The sequence below is a fragment of the Cupressus sempervirens genome, chromosome 5 (assembly GCF_028749045.1).
Source record: "Cupressus sempervirens isolate cs-2001-9-10 chromosome 5, ASM2874904v1, whole genome shotgun sequence".
Classification (NCBI taxonomy): domain Eukaryota; kingdom Viridiplantae; phylum Streptophyta; class Pinopsida; order Cupressales; family Cupressaceae; genus Cupressus; species Cupressus sempervirens.
Window position 1 is genome coordinate 284,987,709 of NC_143122.1, and position 17,567 is coordinate 285,005,275.

Sequence of the window (17,567 nt, forward strand, 5' to 3'; positions counted from 1 at the left end):
CTATAGGGACAAATTCTTCTCATTTGCAGCCTGCTAGACATTCCTTTCTATAATCTAGATTTGTTGAGATGCACTAATGCCAAATCTCCAACTTGAAATTGCACATTTGTTCTTCATTCATCCACCTTATCTTTCAATTTATGATTTTCCTCTATCAGAGTCTTCATGACATGATCATGTATTCTTTCATGGAGTGAGAAAAATCTTCAACATGCCCACTAATTGATCCATGTTCTTTTACCTCTATACATTCATAAACTCCTATAGGGTGTTTGCCATAAAAAATCTAGAATGGACTCTTACCAGTAGTTTTATTGATACTACCATTGTAAGAAAATTCTTTCTGTGATATAACTTGATCCCAAGTCTACCCAAATTCCTTTGTTAGACATCTGAGAAGATTTCCATGTACTTTTTTTTATCACTTTATCAGTCTAAGGATGGTATGCAAAGCTATGGCGCAAATTGGTTCCTAATCTTCTTCATACTATTTTCTAGAAATGACCCATGAAATTGACATCTCTATTGGACACTAGGCTGAATGACAATACATGAATCCTGGCTACTTTTTTGAAAAACAATAATGCTATGTAGCTTGCATCATGAGTGGTTTTGCGTGGTATAAAATGACTTATTTTATTGAATCTATTCACTACTACAAACACACTATCAAAACTAGTTTTAGTTCTTGCTAACCCCACAATGAAATCCATACTTAGACATTCTCAAGGTCTATCAGGTATGGGTAATGGTTGATACAAATTAGCATTCCATGAGGTTCCTTTTTCTTTCTGACAAATGGTACATTGTTCAACATACTTTCTTACATCTCTCTACATCCCAGGCCAATAATAATATATACTTACAAGCTCTAGGGTTTTGTTCAATCCAAAGTGTCCACTGAAACATCCATTATGTTTCTCTTGGATAAGGGTCTCTCTCATTGAACCTTTTGGAACACTAAGTTGATTGTCCTTAAACAACAAACCATTCTGCAATGTAAAGTTAGCAAACTCACTATGAAAATGATTTTCAAAAGATGAGCATAACTTGTAAGCTTTTGAGAAATCTTCATCTCCTCCATAGAGATCTTTGAATTCCTCTACTTCGATGCTTTTCAACTGAATTTCCTGCACTGACAACAACCTTCCTCTTAAATCATCTACTACTTTATTACTCATACCCTTCTTGTGCTTAATGGTGAAAGTGTAGGACTGCAAAAATTCTATCCATTTTATGTGCCTCAAACTTACTTTCTCCTATGAATTGATGAAGCTTAAGGCTTAATTGTCTATAAAGACCACAAATTCCTTGGGCAAAAAATAATGTCTCCATTTTCTGAGTGCTTTCACTAATGCGTATAATTTAAGATCATAAGAAGAATACCTTGATTTGGCTTCATTGAATCTTTCACTAAAAACTTGACTTAATACTTCTTTGATAGTAATGTTTCTTGCATCAAACTCTATTGTAAACAATTTCTCAAAGCTAGGTAGTACCAAGATTAGTTTAGTAGCTACCTCTTTCTTCAATCTTTCAAATCCTTTATCTACCTATTTTGTTCACAAAAACTTTGTCTTTGTTCCTTCTTTGATAGTTTCGATAATAGCAACACATATCTCACTAAAGTTTCTGATGAACTTTCTGTAAAACTATACCAATCCATGAAAACTTCTAATAGTTGTACCTATCTTTGGTGTAGGCCAAGTTAAAATTGCTTTGACCTTGTGTTCATCCATCTTCAACTTATCTTGTGATACAAAAAATCCAAGGTAGACTAGTTCTTCTTTCATGAACTCACATTTCTCAAGGTTAATGGTCAACTTTTTTCTTGCAACCTTCTCAAAAAAAAATCCAAACATTTGAGGTGCTCTTCCTTACTCTTGTTGTTAACCAGATTCTCATGTAGGTAAACTACCACAAAATTACCAGTATGATGTTTCAATACTTCATTCATTAGTCTCATAAATGTGCTTGCTGCATTTGAGAGACCAAATGGCATGGCCAACCATTCATATAAACCTTTACTAATTTTGAAGGTTGTCTTCCACTCATCACCTTCCTTCATTCTAATTTGGTAGTACCCACTTTTTAAATCAATCTTAGAATAATATTTCGCACCGCCTAGACAATCCATCAAATCTTCTATTCTAGGAATAGGAAACGTATATCTTATGGTTATCTTATGTGTTACTCTAGAATTAGTACAAAGTCTCCACTTACCTCCTTTCTTTGGTGCTAACACAACTGGTATTGAACATGGGCTAATGCTCTCTTTGATACATCCCTCGCCTAGCAATTCTTGAATCTACCTAGCAATCTTCTTGTTTTGTTCTATAGTCATCTTGTAAGTAGCTTTGTTTGGCAATGAAGCTCCTAGAATAAAGTCTATCTGATGACTTTTGGCTCTATGTGAGAGTAGTGTGGATGGTGTACCATCACTAATGATATCCCTAAACTGATCTAATATAGCTTGTACCTCCACTAGTAAGACACTAGGTTTCTTCACCTCTTCTTCTTTGGGCTTCAGTAGAATAGCAAATCCAAGTTCTTCTTCTTTCAAACCCTTTGAGAACTCTTTCTCACTCATCAAGATTTTTTTAGCAGTAGCATTCTCTATCTTCTCTTCTTCAACTATGGACTGTATCCAATAAGTGCCTCCATCCTTCTTGAAAGAATATTTATTCTCCTTTCCCGAATGCATTACTTCTCTATCATACTGCCATGGTCTTCCTAATAATAGATGACAAACATCCATGGGGAGTATGTCATATATAATTTTTTCTTGATACTTTCCAATAGTAATGTATGCCCATACTTCTTTTTTTACAAGATGTTCTTCCCTTTATTCAATCAAGTCACTTTGTAAGGACGCATATGTGGTATTTTTGCTAATCCAAGCTTATGTACTACTTCCTCTAACATGACATTGTTAGTAGACCTTGAGTCTATAATCACCTTACACACCTTGCCTAATATTTTGCAACTAGTTATAAACTATGCTCTCCTCTAGTTGGGTTCCTCCTTTACTTGTTCATTTACTAAGACCCTCCTCAACATGAGGCTTTCACCCTTTTCTACATCAAGATCCACGTCACTTGCTCTAGAATTGTTCTCCTCTTCAATGTAGTTGATTTTCTTCTCTCCATAGGATGATGATGTTGATGCCTTCTCAAGACATTTGAAGGTAGGATGCCCCAATTTTCCACAATTGTAATATTTCATATTGCTGAAGTGTGATCCTTTGTTGTTGTTGTTTCCATTTCTACCTCTTCCACCATTGTTAGATCCTCTTCCTCTGTTAGAGCCACCTCTCTAATTTTTTTCACTAGTCTACTTTTTCCATTTGGAATCTCCATAGTTTCTTTGCTCATTGGTCCTTCAAATAGAACCTCCTCTTGAATGAAGTCTTTGCCTCTTCCTTTGTTCTTGGAACTTCAGTCCCCTTTTATTTTCAGCTTAACTTCCACTTTCCTAGCCATTTAAAAATAGCTTTGCAATGTGGTGAGACTAAAAAAACTTAATTCATCTTCAATAGACCCATTTAAGGCCAATTAGATATCTTTCCACCTTGATGCTCTCTACTTCTTGTACCCTTGACCATAGAGCCAAATTTGAAACTCTTTAGTGTAGGTAGCCACACCAAGATCCTTCTACTTGAGATTCTGCCTTTGCTTGTGTAACTAAATATCATAATCCTCCGGTAAATAGGTTTCTTTTATCTTTTCCAACATAGCCTTCTAACTAGCCATTGGTATCTTCCCTTCACTTTCCCTCTCCTCTTGCACAAACTTCCACCAAGTCTCTAACTAACTCCCTATACCATCTAGGGACTATCGACTTTTATTGCCATGTTAGCTTGTTCAACAAATCATCAAGATTCAACTTCAACCACCTTCTTTGACTCTACAACTTCTTTCTTCACTTGTAATAGCTTTTTGGTTGGCGTGTCCTTTTCCTTACTCCAAGTATTTTTTTCCTCTTTTGATTTTTCTAGCTATGACATTGCAAACAAATCTTTCTCGCCTCTTTGCATCTCTTTCTTTACTAATTTTATTCCAAGTTGTGATATTGCACTTGGCCATCTTCTTAATCATTTCACACTTTTGTGGTTTATCCTCTAACTGTGAATGTCTTTGTTGCGATGTTGTGAAATGACCAGTCATGACTTCATATCACTTTTCTCTAACTGTTTACTTAACCTTGTGATCATGTGAAAATTGTCTTGTGTGACTTTGGTGTTTTTTTCCCCGACTATCTCCTCACTCTTATGACCTTGCAATTTCTTGAGCACATCTTCACCATGGTCTACCTGACTTAACATTCATGGCTTGCAAGGATGTAAAACTATCTCTTTGCCTCTGATCATTGTTTCACTATAGTTACATTGCCTTAACCATTAGTAGTTACAATGATGCGAACAATTATCTCTTCTTCTTGTGTAGCTTCATAGGCTTCCTTCATTGTTAATCAATTCAAGTTGTGAATGAGTGCTTGGCTTCCATTCTAACTATTGTTGCATCTTCACATGTCTTAGCTGTTGTTAGCCTTCTTAAGTTGTGAACTTGCGCTTACCCTTCATTGGAACCATTTTGCAACTTTGCATGTCTAAAGAACTTAATTGCTTGTCTAGTTGTGAACTTGAGAATATCCTATGAATGAGCCTAGTGTCCTCGATGCACTTATTTGATGGCTTTATTCAATGTGATCCACTCCTTGATCAAAAATTTGAAACTTAACTAGGGCATGGAGTAAAACCCTAGGTTGCTCCACACTAACTGCCCTCTAAATATCGTTATCCATCTATGATTATTTTTAAGGTAGTGAGGATCTTTAGGTCACTATCAATAGAGATAATAATTTGATGTATGGGATTCCCCTTCCTTAGGGATTCTTCTTCTATGAGAGGTTTCAATTTCTACCTTTAACTATTTTGAGATAATTATGCAAGCGTTGTACTGTTATTGGCCACTATTGCCATGTGATGCTAAAATGATAAAATTTATATTGTAGTAATATAGCTCATATCATAATATTTGTGTGCTTTCTCTTTGAAACTTTATATAGGAACTGATTTTGTTGATACTGACACAAGATAGGGGTGAAGAAACAAGCAACAAACATGTAGGTGAGACATTATGTGAATGACCTATTAATGGTTTGAATACATGAAATTCAGATTCATGGTAGTCTTATTGGATCCAGTGCACATGAGGTTTTTGATTTTCATCTTATATAATTGAGAATGAGAACTTATGGCATGTCACCTGATTTAGATATCCAATAGTTGTGTGTTTACTATTTTTGCCATCACGTGAAATACTCGAGGAGTTGTGTGGTTACTATTTTTTCCATCATGAGATATACTCTGGGAATTTTTATGTATTTAGTGAATTATCAAATGCATTTTTTATTTTTAATCATTGCCCCTAGAATTTTCTTGTTGTTCGTTGTGAGATTCATAATTCTCATGCATGTCTTAGATCTCCTACATATTTTAGATAGGAAAAAATGAGGAAACAACTCAACTATAGGAAATGAAGTTTCTTTGTGTCTATTAACTAATTATTAGATAAGATGGACCCAAGAAATGCCTCAACGATAGGCAATAAAGTTTCTTTGTGTCTATCAATTGTTTATTAGGTTGTGTTGTGATGTGGAGCCTAATCAGACTTAGAGGTTTATTCAGCGTGGTTTCTCTCCAACTTTTTTCTATGGGGGTTTGGGGGAAATGCCCCCAAGATGGGGTCAAGGGGCAGTGCCCCAAGTGCACTCTCTATTATAGTATAGGGTGGGATCGAGGGGCACAAACCCCGTGGGGGTCTGAAGCCAAAAATGACCTTATATTATAAAAGGTGTCAACTACTATTTTCTATTATTCTGGCCCTAATTTTGTAAGCGGCAAAAAGATTGTATAAAAAGCTTAGGGTTATGGATTTTCATAATGTCTGATGTGAAAATTGGTTCTTGTAGTAGTATTGAGCTATAAGGGATTATGGATTGTAATCAGGTTGTAATCAGTGGATCATAATAATATTGGACTTGTTGTTTGGTGGATGTAGCCCAAGGTTTGGCTGAACCACATTAAATCAGGGTGCCTTGTGTTCTCTTCTATGTGATCTATTATTTTCCGATATTGGATATATTTGCATGTAACTATTATTTCTATCTATGGTTAATCCTAATAGGCTATATAACTTTTAATTGTGGCATGAATAACTTTTATATATAGCAACAAGCATTTTGTTTTAGGTTAGCAAAATTTGTGTCATCAAGTTCTGTCGAGTCTCATATAGGTAATTTTAATTGATTATGAACACTTTCAAAGTAGTTGATTTATTTTCCATTATTACTCATCTAAACAATGTCTGTTCAATTTTTCAAATTTTTTCATGTGTTTATAATGTTCAGCAACTTTCATTCTTTATAATTTCATGTTTGCAACTTATATTTTATATCACAATATATGTTAATATATATAATTTTGTATTTTAAAAGCTTCTATTTACTTTTTGTGATGATTTCCAAAAGTCCAGCATGATGTCATGGAATTATAAGTTAAATTTAACATTTTAGCCTTATCTTAATACTGCACTTCATGGATGGTGTTAAATTTTTTTAATGTGAATTAATGTCTTATCTAAATATTGTACTTCATGAATGGTATTATTTTGAGTTTAATTTGAATTTTTCTTATCTAAATAATGCAATGTAGTTTTTAGGTGTAGAAAAACTAGCTTTAATGATATGGATGAATAAACCTCCACTGCATGCATTGTGGATATGGCACACAAACAAAACAAAAGAGATTTTGAATTATAAAGGAATCTTTCTTCTGAACAACTACATAAGTTTTTGGTAATGGATTATAATTATATTCTTATTTGAGAGTCTTTGACATATCCCATTGCACCCTAAGGTGGGATTGTTAATTACGTGTCCTTGAGAAACATATCTTTACATGCTTCCTCTTTTATTGTACTTGTCATAGGTAAATACTATTGTGTTCACTTCCTCCAAAAACTCAATTAATTTTAGCAAATCAAATATAACTATTTTTTTTTTTTAAATCTTTCTAAATTTTTTAATTTAATAATATAATTTATATGCTATCTAATTTTTTCTGATTGGTTCAATTAGTTTTGTGATATAGGAGCGTTTTTTTGGAGTTCCTCCACATTGCATTTTTAACGAGCTTTTTTTTGGAGTTCCTCCATGTTGCATTTTTAACGAGCTTTTTTTTTTGGAGTTCCTCCATGTTGCATTTTTAATGGTGAAAGATGTGTACATATTGTAATAAAATGATTAGTTTTCTTTTCATTCTAATTTATTACCGTTAAAATAGCATTGATATATAAAATAGATTTTAAATGTGACTTTTTAAAAATAACTCAATTACACTCTATTTTATTTTTAATGAAATTATGCAATAATACATATTGTAATAAAATAATTAGTTTTCTATTCATTGAAATTTGTCACCCATAAAATAATATTGATATATAAAATAGATTTTAAATGTAACTTGTTTAAAATAACTCAATAAATTTTACACTCTATTTTATCTTTTAATGAAATTATACAATATTACATATATGAAATATCAATATTGGAGCTTTACATCTTAATTCTATTTTATTAATATAATTTTTATATATGGAACTTAAAATCTTCATTGTATTTTATTGATAAAAATATTACATTATATTCAAGAAAATAATTTACCTATCTATAACATATAAATCAAATTTAAAATGTTAAGTTATTTAATTAATCTCGAAAACTTTAAAAACCTAAATTTTTTTAAATAGCTCATTTCTAAAATCCATATAGATTTGTTACCCAGCTATCAAAATCTCTCAATTTTCGTCCTATTTAATCTTTTGGTCATTTTTGAAAATTGCCTCTTTTCAAGCTTTAAATTGGTCTTTTCATCTATGAATTTTTGAAAGATCTTTTTCTTCAATATCTTCCGCTGATTTTCATCTCCGCTCAGCATTTCAAATTTTTGAAAATGGATTCCTGAGTCAAGAGTTGCTGCAGGTTAATAAGAGATCCCAAATTATATTTTCAATGCCTTCATCAACTATTAACCTTCTTAAAAGAGGTTAATAAAAGCTTCTAAAATTAACCTTTTGAAAAAGGTTAACATAAACCTCTAAGATTAACCTCTAAAAAGAAGTTAAGATGAGATTATAATCTTAACTATTAACTCTGAGATTATACTCTTAACTATTAACTCGCCTTCCAAAAATAAAATGGTTAAGATACACTGACAATCTTAACCATTAACCTGCCAAAAACAAAATGGTTAAGATATGTTCAAAAAATTAACCTTTCGGAAGGTTAAAGATTATGCTTATTTAAATGCAAGCCTTTGTTACAGTGAACATCATGGAAGAAGGAGGATTACATCTTTTCAGTCAAGCGTTCTGGTTTCAGAGTTTTTGCATTGCAGGCACCCAAATGAACATGTTTAATCTGGTTCGATAATCATTGGCTTCACTAATGGAAAGGTGGCAGGTTTTTCTGTTGATATGAACATGCTCACAGTAAGTCACCTACATGCTTGCTTGAGAAAGGATTACAAGTGAACCTTGCAAAGAGGAAATCTAGTGTCACCTAAAGACAGATACGACACCTTTGTGCAGTCATGTTTCTATGAGATTCCACATACGACAAACGTCCACTATGATTTCCTTTTAACTTGCGCAGCAAATAGAGGAAGATAACTTTTGTCTCAAATAGGGTAATCTCATACAGAGCACGCCAACTATTTGACAAAATTCTCCAAACTTCAAATGCATGAATGATAAGGCACGAGTGACCATTGGATCTGTTATGAACCTGGTTCCCCAAACAGCTATTATTGAAGAAAATGTCTGTCCAGGACGTGGAAATAAACACCTTGATCGCTGTGAGGGAAGGAGAGATTATACCCATAGATGGGACTGTCATGTCATGAAGGATACACGCCAAATGTTTGTTTTAAAAATGCCTGAGCGAGATGTTATTTCCTGGACTGTGATAATTGATGGTTATCCTCATTGTGGACGGGGGCAAGAAGCTCTCAAGATGTTCTGTGACATGTTGCCAATGGGTGACAAGCCTGGGAGGTTTACGTTTGCAAGCATCCTTCAAGCTTGTGCCACCATGGGACCTTCGGAAGAGGGAAGGGAGTCCATGGGCAGATTATTAAGAATGGTTATTGTGCGGATGTGTGTGTTAGCAATGCATCAATGTTACCATGGGCTCAACAATTGGAGTGGCAGTGTTAGTTTGGGATTCAGAGACAGGAAAGCTGCTCAAGGAAAGTGATCCGGAAAAGGGGTCATCAAAAGATAATAACTTCTTTGACTAAGTCTTCAGATGGTTCGTTCATTCTCACAGGTGCTTCAGATTAATCAACAAAGCTATGGGACATTAGAACCTTAAGGGCACATTTGTTTGTCAGCATAGGAATAGAAAATTAGAATGGAAAATTAGAATAGGAATGGAAATGTGGAATGGGAATGGAAAAGAGAACTCTCATTCTCGTTTGTTTCGCTTGGTATTTGATTGGAATATGTCACAGCTTGTCCATGGGATCCTCGCATCAGGGGACAATTTTTCCACCAAACCGCCATGAAAATCAGCCTGAACAAGATTGCATATTTCATCAAAGACATTAAAAAGTTGAGGGCCCTGAACCCATCTAGTCTGTGTGGGCTGGAGCTCTACAATGGTATTCGCATGCATTTTGTAAAGGCTTCCACTACTTATTTGGGTGTCCAGGAGGATTTTGTGGACCTAGATTTCACGTATCAGGTACTATTCAATCCATCGACAACATATGGATCCCTTGGCAACTAAGATTTTTTCAAAGGCCAGTTATGGAACACTACTTAGTCCATTCACAACGTAGGGATCCCCTGCCAAACTCACCTATAAAATTATTTACTCATTATAGTTTAAGCAGAATAGCAGCACAAACCCTTCACAAACTCATCCGAAACAAAACTGAAAATGATAGAATTGAGCGCCAAAACATGAAAATGATGGAATCAAGCACTAAAATGAAAATGGATTTCAAATAATTGTTAAATTTTGAAAAGGATAATGTGGAATAGGAATGGGCCATTCCAATAACAACTTTTTTTTGGAATGGACATGTCCTTGTTTTTGGGTTAAAATTGGAATAGAATTCCATATTCCGTATTCTAATTTGGCAGAGGAAACAAAGAATACAGATTCAATTCTAATTTTCCCATTCCTATTCCCACAAACAAATGGGCCCTAACCCTCATAAAGATGTATGTGACTAAGCGGCCTATAAATGTAATTGCCATTTCTCCTATGTTTTATCATGTTGTCATTACTGGTGGTAAAAGTGCATCTGTTGTCACCACCACAAGATAAACGTGCTAGAAAATTTGAAGAAAAATTCTTTCATATGATTCTTGAAAAAGAAATTGGTGGTGTGAAGGGACACCTTGGACCTATAAATGCACTGGCATTCAATCCTGATGGAAGAAGTTTTGCAAGTGGTGGAGAGGATGGTTATGTAAGATTGCACCATTTTGACCTTGATTACTTTCACATAGAGATGTAATATGGTTTCTTTTTTAAAATCAAATAGAGCGTCCTCATTGAAGCAGTGAACATGTTGATAGATAAATGCGTCAAGCAATTGCTTGTCAAAATGCTCCAATGAAAAGTGAATCCTAGACTATTATAATGATGTGATATGTAAATGTTTGAACAGATATCAAGACCTCTTAGATGTAATTGTAGAGAGATGGACATACCTCAGAGAACTCAAGCTAGCTACCACTTTAGTTGTGGATCTTGGGGACAACAACACTTGGAAAGACTAGCATTTTGCTAATAGAGCCACCTTAAGGAAGGTCATCGAGCAACATATATCATAATTGATAGCATCATATATTTGAAGGGCACATTTCTTACATCCACAAGTAGCTGAAGTCAATCTATTGGAATCAGTTGATAAAATGCTATCTCTTAGGGATGCAGTAATTACATGAATCATAAAGTTTGTCAACTTTTATCAAATATTTGTCAAGGCATGAATCAAATTATAGACTAGGAACCTAATTGTTTCAATGGAATGTTATGTGATACTCTCACACAATATGTGATAATTGCAAGATAGATGATAATTTTGGCTCTTATGTCTATACAAGGGCTAACCTTTCAATAGATGTCATCATGAGAAAAAAGCACATTTGGTAGACATAAGCACAATTGGAGAGATCATAAACATAAAGTTAGTATTCAGCTCACTTGTACACACCACATACTCTTGATCTCTTCATGAGAAGGAGGATATGCATTGATTAATAAAGTGATGTAAGTTGAATGAATCATTTAAATATCAAAAGGAGATCAGCAAGGATTAATTATTCAATCTTCCTCTCGAAAGGTGTAAGGTCTAAGTTTCAAGTCATTCTTGGTTAATTTTGTTGAGGTTAATTAACCTCACCCAAATCACATATTTGGGAGATAGTTATTAACCACAAAGAGGTATTTATTAACCTCTATGTCTATATAAGGACCCCTGTTGGCTTTGTAAAGGGCCTTTTGGGTTTTTAAATAAGGGAACACTATGCTCAAATTTTGATCAAGAGATAGATTTTGGAAAGTATGTACAGTTTTTATCTCTGAAATTGGAAAATCTCTATTATCTTCTTCGTGCAAGGAAATGAAATGAGATGTGCTATTGATTTCTTGTTCTAAAATCAAAATAGTTGTAGTAGTAGTAGTAGACATTCTCATGGTATTGTGTGAATGTTTTTGAATAATGAATGTGCTTGGTAACACTAGTTACTTTCAAGCATAGTTCTTGATCACCTTTGTTATCATTCTTGTTTACCCAAGAAAGTTGTGAGGTCATGTGGTGCATTCGTCCTAAATGGCTTTCTCTTGATCTTTGAAGTTTTAGATTCTTTATTTGAAAACCTTTTCAAAATTACATCATACAAGGGAGCTACCCCTCTAAACATAGAGGAAGGCTGCATATCAAGGGCCTATCCAATTGTTGTGAACAATTTGTCACACACTTCATTGGGAAAAATCTACTATGAAAAATCTATTAACCAATAGAATTTTAGCAACTCCGTTGGGGAGACTGAATGAGAAAAGATTGATAGTCACTTGTAATGAAGCACAATGGTACTACCACATGAGAACATTTTTCCAGTTCTCCAACCAAACCTTGTCTTCCAAGACACCCAGGAGGATATCATTTCAGACTTGAACACTCTAACCCGGATGTTTAGATGAAGTGCACAACAATATCATCAAGTAAATCAAGTCCTTGAAGAAGAAGAAGAAGAGTTCAAGGAAATCTTGTGAAGAGCTTCTATTGGTCAGAACGTTGTAGTTGTTGAAAGAATAGTAGTCATTCCAAGAAGAAATAGGCAGAATCTTGGTCACATCTAGGGGAAAATAAATAATAACTACTAAGCTAGCTGACAAACCATACACCCATGTAGACAAACAAAAGGGTTTGGCAGATGAAGATTTTGAAGCCCTTCAGAAGTTAGATTTCAAGCCAGTCACTCCTAAGAAGAAGAAAAAGGTCAAGTCTGTTAGTAGGTCTTCTTCACCAAATAAGGCTACTATTTCTCCTATGGCCTTTCAAGCTTTGATTTTGCCAAGTACTCTTGTACCTCTAGCTATAAATTTGCATCCCTTGAATATCATTCTTCTGACTATGGCACATCATGCACCACAACCACCAATCCCATGGGGAGCTGCTATTGGTCCTCTGGCTTTAGGGAACCAATGACATGACATGCCCATTGGTTCTTGAAAAATTCTTCCTAAGTTTTATGGTGATGGAAAAGTCACTACTGATCAGCATATAAGAGCATTCTTTATAGCAAGCGGGGTTCTTTCAATTCAACAAGAAGATGTTTTTGTCCATCTTTTTTTTGAAACACTCACTGAAGCTGCAGCTGAATGGTTTGGTCAACTACCAACTGGATCAATTACTTCATGGGTAACTTTGATTCAAGCTTTTGAGAGGAGATTTAAAACCACTGAAGATGAACATTTGCTCCTTTCCTAGTTGACTCAAATGAAGAAAGAGATTCATGAGCCCATGTGAGAGTTCATTGCTCATTTTAATCAAACGATCAACCGAATTCCTACTAACAAAAGAGCCATTGATGAAAATCAAATGACATTCTTCATCAGTGCTCAACCCTCTGATTTAAGCTTTCAGATATGAAGGGCGAGACCTCCTAATCTAGCAGATGTGCAAACTTTGGCTATTGAAGTGGAGGACAACTTGCTTAGTTTAGGAAAGTGGAGTTGTGATCTACAAAAGGGAAAAGGCTAGAAAGCTCTTGCTGCTACCATTGATCCTTTATGTCAAAAACTGGCTAATGATGTGCTACAACTCAAAAAGTAGTTGCCCAATAATCCTCCACCTTTGTATCAAGATATTCTAGGAAGGAATTATATGCCATATCAGCAAAATAGACAAACTAAATGGCTACCCCAATCAACACCAAGATTAGCCATCGAACATCTTGCATCATCTAATAAATAGACTAGTATGTGTTATTTTCACCTAACAATAGATCATGATGGTGCAAGCGATCCCGAGATGGCCAAATTCATGCAAATGCATTTGACAGTAGAGAAAATAGAAGAATATGTGGCTCCTGAAGATGTAACAAAACCTACTGCTGGGACCTCTTCCATAAAATTTCTAGAGTATGAATCTAATGATGAAAAAGCTGAAGATATCAACAATCATTCTTACAATGTGGCTATGCCAAATTGGAGATAGAGATTAGAAGAGAAGTGGGCAAAAGAAGCAAAGGATAAAGCTTTTGATGAGACTAGTAAGTGAATTCTATCTCAGAAGCATACTCTGGAAGAGCCTTCACAAGCCAAAGAGATAGATAAAGGTAAAACTTCTCCCATTGTCGAAGACTCTTTTGATTTTATTGATCATTGTAGGAAGACCAAAGTACAAATTTCTCAATTGGACTACCTTAAGGAAAACCCTCATCAATTAGAAAGGTTGATCCAATGTGTTGATAAAGGAAAAGGTTCACCTAAGATCACTATCAACCATGAGTTAGATGTTTCTCTGGAAGCATAAGATAATTTGGAAGGTCCCATGACTAAGAAAGAATCTTTTGTTGTAGCTTCTTTTTCAGACAAACCTGACCCATTCTATGTTTCTCTTTATATAGCTAGATGCAAGTTAAGTAATTATATCATTGATTCTAGGGCATCTAATAATGTCATGCCTTCGAAAGTGGCTCATGCCCTAGGTCTCTCATTAAAAAAACCATTAGGATAGGTGTATTCCAGGGAAGTGAAATAAGTTCTACTAGTTGGCCAATTAAAAGATGCTCAAGTAGCCCTTGCAGCAAATCCTGAGAAGAAGTTAAAACTGAATATCCTAGTTGTTGATATTCCCGCTAGTTATGGGATGCTTTTGAGTAGAAGTTTCTACAAAGATCTCGGTGGTGAGATCAAAATGGACATGTCTCATGCTCTTATCCCAATTGGAGATAAAAAGGTTAAGCTTAATCCTGAACCTAAAGCTAAATATATGGTCTTGAAATCAGATAACCGAAGAGCCAAAATATTGTATGTTGATACTAGACATGGGACATATATGATGATGTCCACTGAAGAAGATGTGACTGAGCCTCTCATGCTTGATATAACCAATGAATTGTGGTCAATGGAGTTTGATGGAAGTTCTTCTTCTTCTGGTTCAAGTGTTGGGATAGTGTTGATATCACCGAAATGAGAGAAATTCCCAAAAGCTTATGAGTTGAATTTTGAAACCACCAATAATATTGTAGAATATGAAGCCCTTTTACTTGGTCTCAAATATGAAAAAGAAAAGGGAATCAAACAACTCAAGGTATTAGGAGATGTAGAATTAGTTGTCAACCAAGTGCGGAGGCAATATCAAACAAAGAATGCCAAATTGAAGGCATATAGAAATAGAGGGTGGGATGAGATTGAACATTTTGATGCTTTTTCTTTATATTCTATCCCTCATGAACAAAATTCTTAAGTAGATTGTCTTGCAGTCTCTGCATCTCTACTTGTTCCTCACCCTAAATTCAACAGAGATGTTTACATAGTAGAGATGATTCGTAGACCCAATGTGCCTGATAGTGATTGACACTAGCAAGTTTTTGATGATGGTGGAAAAATCATTGCATTTCTTGAGGGAAGGCCTCCAATTTTAGACCTAAAATTTGAATGATCGCGTAATCATAATGGAACACCAGGAGATGACCCTGAGGTTATTCAATTGGATGGTAATGTTATCCCAAGAGGATTAGTCACCCTACAAAGTCTTTTTGATAAAGAAGATAAAAGGAAAGAAAAATTTGAAGACACTAAATCTTCTAATTGTTCAAGTTATGAGAAAGTAAATATTTTTTCTAAGGAAATTCCAAAGATTGTCCTAATAGGGAGAAATTTGTCATCTGAAGAGAAAGGAGAATTCATGAAGTTTTTGAAAGCCTACCAAGATGTTTTTTTCTTTGGGTTATGAAGATCTAAAGGAATTCATGAATGGGAAATTTAAACATCAAATTCCTTTAAAACCTGGTTCAACTCCCTTCCAGAAAAAACAAAAGCAATTCAATCTCAAGGTAGTTGACACTATTTTCAAAGAAGTTGATAAGATGCTTAAAGAAAAGATTATATATCCCATTCAGCATTCAACATGAGTAGCCAATAACATTCCCATTAGGAAGAAGAATGGTGAGATAAGAATATGTGTTGATTTCTACAATTTGAATTAGGAAACGCTTAAGGATAATTATGGACTCCACGTCATGGACCATATTCTGCACTTGGTATCTAACTCAAAACTCATGTCAATGCTAGATGGCTTCTCTAGCTATAATCAAATTAGTGTCACATTGGAAGACCAACATAAAACAACTTTTAGTACTCCATGGGGCAAATTTACCTACAATCAAATGCCTTTTGGTTTCATAAATGCTAGGGCTACCTTTCAATGAGAAATGGATCATTCTTTTTTAGATCTCAAGAATAAGATTATTGTGATGTACCTTGACAATCTTACAATGTTTTCAAAACATAGAAGAAATCATGTGCACCATCTGGAAGTTATCTTGCATTGGTGTTGAACTCATGGCATCTAACCGAATCTTAAAAAGTCTATATTTGGAGTGATAGAAGGAAAACTATTGGGGCATATTGTCTCTAAAAAAGGTATTCAAATAGATCCTGAATAGGTGAAAGCTATCTAACAGTTATTACTTCCCATGAGTAAACCAGGAGTCAGGTGTCTCTTCGTGCAGATAAACTTCATAAGGAGGTTTGTACTAGACTTCTTAGAGATTACAAAGTCAATTGTGGATATGATGAAAGGGAATACAAATTTTAAGTGGACAAAGAAAGGTAAGGCTTCTTTCAAACAAATCAAAATTGCGATTGCTAATGCTCCTACCCTTTCTTATCCAAATTTTTCTAAAGATTTTCATTTGTATTGTTATGCGTCCAAGAACACTTTATCTGCTATACTTACCCAACCTAACAAAGAGAATACCGAGGCCTCGATAGCATTCATGATTATCCCTCTTAAGAAACATGAATTAAAATATTCTTTGATCAAGAAGAATGCATATGCCCTAGTTAGAGTATTGAAACAATTTAGGTTTTACATCCTGAACTCTCACTCCAATGTGTTTGTTCCTAATTCGGCAGTGAAGACTATTCTGACACAACAGAAGATCAGTGTGAACAAAAGGGCCTCCTAGATAGCTAAAGTACAAGAATATGATCTTGATATCAAACCTACAAAGCTTGTCAGAGGAAAAGGTTTGTGTAAAGCTATTGCAGAAGGATCTTCCTCGACTGAAGAAGAGACAAAGAAAGAAATTCCATTAGTCTTATTCATTAGTAATATTGATGATTGGTTTTCCAATATTTCCTATTTTTTGACTTATGGAGAATGCCCAACCCATCTGTCACCCGAAGAAAAGAGGACCTTAAAATTGAAATCCATGAAGTATGTTATTTGGGGTGACACTTTGTACAAGAACGGAATAGATGGTACCTTCCTGAGGTGTGTAGATTCTGAATAGAAAAAGGAGTTGCTCCAATTGTTTCATAATGAAGCATGTGGAGGTCATTACTCAGCATCGGTAACAGCTTACAAAATTCTGAGAAATTATTTTTACTGGCCTGGGGTGTTCAAAGATGTAGAAGAATGGGTCAAGAAGTGTGACTCTTGTCAATATTTCAAAGGAAGAGTCCAATTTACTTAGCACTACCCTTGAAGCCAGTGGTGATTGAAGAACCCTTTCAACAATGGGGTTTGGACTTCATAGGTCCTATCCATCCTTCATCCGCCACTAGACATACTCACATTTTAATGGAAATTGATTATTTTACTAAGTGGGTAGAGGCCATCCCAGTCAAACAAACAACTTTAGAGGTGGTGTGTAGTTTCATCAAACAAAACATTTTGGTTAGGTTTGGGGTCCCTACGAAGATTGTTACTAAAAATGTTACCAAGTTCTCTTCTCAAGAGATATCAACCT